Raw genomic sequence first — 5,222 nt, forward strand, 5'->3', positions numbered from 1 at the left:
AATGTCCACACGGCATGTGACACAGACGTGTCTGTTGGCCATGTTAGAGACATAGTCGGGCCACATGGGCTTGTGTCCTCTGTATTGAGAAAATTTTTCTAAGTTTCATAAAAATCTCTTAAGCTATCTGTTTAGTCCTGAACTAGTCCCAAAGGATGTTTAAGGCCTCGTAGGCTTGTTATAGGGACGTTATGTTTGAGTTTGAATAATGTTTGCATGAAATGTGAAATTACATGCGAATTGAATGTTTAAATGTTCTATAAGTTTGGTAATACTCCGTAACCCTATTCTAGCGGTGAATACGGGTGAGGGGTGTTACATCTCATATGCTTCATTATAAGATTTATTCAACAAAGTACCGTTAGCCGAAGCATCAACTACCATCCTCGTATGCGCATGCAGCCTATTAAAGAATATCTCTATCTAAGTCCAGTGTTGGAATCCATGCATCGGATATGTCTAAATTAAATCTTTGAATCATTCCCAAGCTTCATATAGTGTTTTATCCTCTAATTTTTGAAAATATGTGATATCATTTCTAAGCTTGGCATTCATATTTGAGGGATTATATCATAGCAAAAACCTCTGGGAAAGATCATTCCATGATGCCACAGTTCCCGATGGCAAAGCATCTAGCCATGCTCTCACTCAATCTCTTAAAGAATGTGGAAAGATTTTAAGTCATAGAGCATATTCAGGCACACCCTGCTACCTAAATGAGTCGCAAACCACTAGAAAAAGTCACAAATGCAGTCTTGGATCTTCAGTGGGAAGTCCACCAAATTGTCCTGCTATTTGTAACATTTGAAACATTATAGGTTTCAACTCAAATTGTTGTGTCTATATTTTTATTCTGACTATCCTTAGATTCAAGTCATCTAAAATTGGCACAACATGCTCTCGGATTAGTCTATCTTGGTCATCTATCACCCTACGAAGATAAGGATTAGCGCCCTAACCATTCAAATTATCATTCATACCATGTATCACCTATGAACAAAGGGATCAACATCTTGACCATTTGGATTATCATTGTGACCAGGATCATTCTCATTCCTAGCCATTTTTTGCAGTTCTTTCTGCCTTCTTTGTAAAGTTCTTTCAATCTCTGGGTCAAAAGGATATTCTTTGCTAACAAGAATGCCTCTTTTCTTGTAGTGATGGCAAACTTGTAGAAGTTAAATATAACTAAGTTAAATAAAACTAATGGAATTAAGTAAATAATCAAACCAAATTACCCCAAATTGTCGATCCCCGACAATGGCACCAAAAACAAGTCGCGTGTGAATATGATATATGAATATATCGAATCAAGTAATAAAGTGATAAGTGAGATCGTCTCCACAGAGATCGAATTAGGTATAGAAATGGTCAAATTATGATAATGATTAATGTTATGGAAAATTTCAGTTAAGTACGCAGTTATATATTAAAACATGAGTTCAAAATGTATATTAACTACTATTGGAAAATTCTAAGGCAAAGAAAAAATAAAAATGCAATAGAAATAACAAGAATAATTGAGCGAACAAAAAAATAACTAAGAATGCCATGGAAAAGATGCTGGGGCAAAGAATTGAAGGTCTATGATGTTGCTTTGGAAGGTCAGGATTAATAAGAATCTACCCTTATTTTCATTAATGCCTCAACAAAATTGTACTTAATCTACTACTCAGAAGAGACCTAAAGTGACCTGCTTCTTTCGAGAGCAAGGTCTTAAGTTACCTGGCCTGTGTCTATAAGCCTTATCATGGTACCTTACACTATATTGTCTCCATTCTATATGAACATTGCTCTATGTCTAGTGCCTATTACAAGTATTTGTCAAGTACTTGCTCATTCCATTCAATTATGGTCCAACTAATCCAACATTTTTAGAATTAGATTCAATTTTATGGACATAATGCACATTCATCTATGTCTAGAGAATATACACATACATTTAGGAAATAAAAACAATTCAATGAAACAACTGATTAAATAAAATATATGCTTCAACCATTAAAGAAAATAAAATTTTTCATCTTGTAATCCCAGCCTTATGAGATTTAGCTTATGGGTCGGCGATTAAAATTCAAGTTTGTAATAATATCCAACATCGTATTGATCAAATTAATTCACATAGAACAGAATAAGAAATAATAGAAGAACTTAGGAAGACAGTAGATCAATCCTCAATTTAACAACATAGTGTCTTGTGATGGATGAAGGGGACTACCTTCAGTTTCCCTTTTTTGTCTCTACTCTACCGCTACCCTCAATTTTTGCCTCTGGATCCCCACACTTAGGGCTTTCTCCTTCGACTTTTTATAGGCTTTTTCTTCCTAGAATAGCTCCAACAGTCCATGATATCTTCTCCACTTTTTAGGTTGATTTTTCTAGTACAAGTAGAGTTGGGCTGAAACTGGTCTACGATGAGTGTTAACTCAATCATCTTCCTAAAAATGCCATGGCATACAAGGTGGAAAATTGTTCAATCTTTTTCCTCGACAAGCCATCACTTCTTTATTTCTTTCTCCATATTCTGCACCTGCCAAACCATCAAACACAACCCTTGCACACACAAGTAAAAGTATCTAATATGTAAACACAATCCAAACTCTTAATGCGAATGATAAAAATACTAATAAAATGTCCTAAAATGCCACTAAATGTTCTCAAGTACAAGCAATTACCTAGGTCTAAAGGCATGAAATATACCACTTTTCAAGAGTTATCACCAAGTTCATTGAATCATAGCAAATAGGCAAGAATGTAGTGAAAGGAAAGAGAGGGAACATAGGAGCATAAAGAGGATCGTGCTTCCCAACTTAAAGCAAGTTTGACTCATAAAAGGGGAAGGGAATCAACTTATTTGAGGGAACTAAGAGGGGTAGGATGGCAAGCACTTAAGTCACATGGAAAAATTGTAAAAAAAATTAAATAAAAGAGTGTGAACATTAAGACTTGAACCTTGGACCCCTAAGATAGCTAAGAAGTCTCTAAACCAGTAGACTACATATTCCCTTATTCTCATCCTTGCACACATTTTAATAAAAATATATGGGATGGGACATTAAGCATGTTAAACATGCAATCATACACAAATAAAAAACAATGGACATGGTATTCCATGGGTCACACCCATATTTTTATTAATTAATTTGTCAATTCATAAACAAGCTAGTGAGTAGTCAAATGGTTAAGTGCCTGATTAAATTCCTAGAGATCCTAGGTTCAATTCCCCTCACTCACATTTTTTTTATAGAATTTTTGGCATTCAAAATGGGATTGGTCAATCCCCTTTCCATCTAACCCATTGTTGTTATGTTTGGGAAGATTCTTCCCTTGTTTACATGGTCAACTTTCCCTCAATAGCCCCCTTTTCACTCCTATGATCCCTTTTCCATGCCATTGTCCCCTCAACATTCTATTTTACCTCCCTAAGCATACTTTAATCATCCAATGTACCTAGACACATGAAATACTTTTATTTTTTTGTTCATTATACTCTCCTCCTCCCTTTTGCTGCCCCTTCTCCTTGTTCTTCCCCTTTCTCTCATTTTCTTCCATTTCAACACCTAAACCACCCTTTTTCTTCATATTTCTTCCACTCCTCCACCACTGTTAGCCAACCAAACACCATATCACCACCACACCACTATTTTCAAACCTCCATTGTAACACCTCTAACCATATCCATCACCGGATTAAGGTTATGAGGCATTACCGATCAAAAGCACAATTCCAAACATTGATATATACACATGAACGAGTTTCGAAAATCAGTCATAATTTATTTCATGAAATGACATAGCACTTAAAGTTGAAGCATTTCATATCATACATAAACATACAGTCATATCATTCACATGCCATAAAATGATTTATAACATTCAAATATTAAAGCATTTACGGACTTTAACAAGGATATGATATAAATCTAAATGATTATTTAGCTATTATAAATACATGAGTATACACTAACTATGCAAATTAACTGCTAATGATATCATTACTAAACCCAAAGTCAAGCATCATTCTATTATCTAATATTAGATAAATTTATACTTAAATAACATGTCAACACATTATACAAACAAATATCTTAATAAATATTTGCAGAATGACTAACCCAATTAGTACGGAATATCTAATTTCAAAGAAAACAACCACATAAGTCACATAATTTTGCCGAACATTTATGCATGCTAATACCATGTAATAGTTCATTTACGAAACTAACCTTTATGACTTAAATGAATGTTTTGTCCTGGTAACCTAATATAACCTTAGTCGAGTCAGCCATATTCATCCAAAATCATTAACCATTTCCAAAACAAAAACACCTATCATGAACATCATCCATTCATAGTACTTAACAATATAACCAAAATGATTTCAAGCCACAACCAAGCTTAAACTGAAGTCAAACATAGAAATTAAGCCATTTTCGCATGGCCTTTATACAAAACCAAATTTCATTTGAAATACACTCCAACCTATACATGCCATAATTCGAGTTTAACTATAAAGGTACCAAAATGAATAGATAGTGTGATGATCTTGCTAACAATCCCCAAGCTCGTACCTTGATTTAAAATCTATAATACAGAAACACATATAAACACAGAGTAAGCCTTTTATAGCTTAGTAAGTCATAAGCAAATGTACAACCCAATAACATTATCAACCGAATTAAACCAAGCCAAATTTTATTATCATAACACATTTAGATTTAAACATATAAAGTTCATATTCTATATATTCATTCTTAAATATCACCTTGGCTGAATGCTCATGTAGCCAAATTATCATTGTTATCATTTAACTTCCACAACCAAATAATTATTACAAACCTAGTTCACATACCAAAAACACATAAGCTCATGTGTCACATTATAGTTTCATATACATATATTAATTATGTGGCCGGATATACAAAATCACATATGCATATAATTAAAACTCATTCAATAATATTCACAAGACTGAATACACTTACCTCACTTTAAGTAAAAAAAAACTAATTCATACCTGTCCATTTAGCTCATTTTACACATTCGAACACAAATTATCTTTGCCCGATGAACCATTCGGAATTGGATAGGACACTCGGATGGTCACACATATATCGTACAATGCCAATGTACCAGATGTGGTCTTACATGTAATCACATATCGATGCCACTGTCCCAGACAGGGTCTTACTCGCACACATATATCGGAATCCTATGTCATGA

At 34.0% G+C, this 5,222-nt stretch overlaps 1 non-coding gene across 1 annotated transcript; it reads left to right on the forward strand.

Moving 5' to 3' along the window:
- Positions 1-439: 439 nt before the first annotated feature.
- On the forward strand, positions 440-546 carry LOC121213291 (small nucleolar RNA R71). Its single transcript, XR_005908674.1, has one exon. It is a non-coding gene; the product is annotated as a small nucleolar RNA R71 (small nucleolar RNA).
- The last annotated feature ends 4,676 nt before the right edge of the window (positions 547-5,222 follow it).

Source organism: Gossypium hirsutum, chromosome A13 (assembly GCF_007990345.1).
Source record: "Gossypium hirsutum isolate 1008001.06 chromosome A13, Gossypium_hirsutum_v2.1, whole genome shotgun sequence".
Taxonomy (NCBI): Eukaryota; Viridiplantae; Streptophyta; class Magnoliopsida; order Malvales; family Malvaceae; genus Gossypium; species Gossypium hirsutum.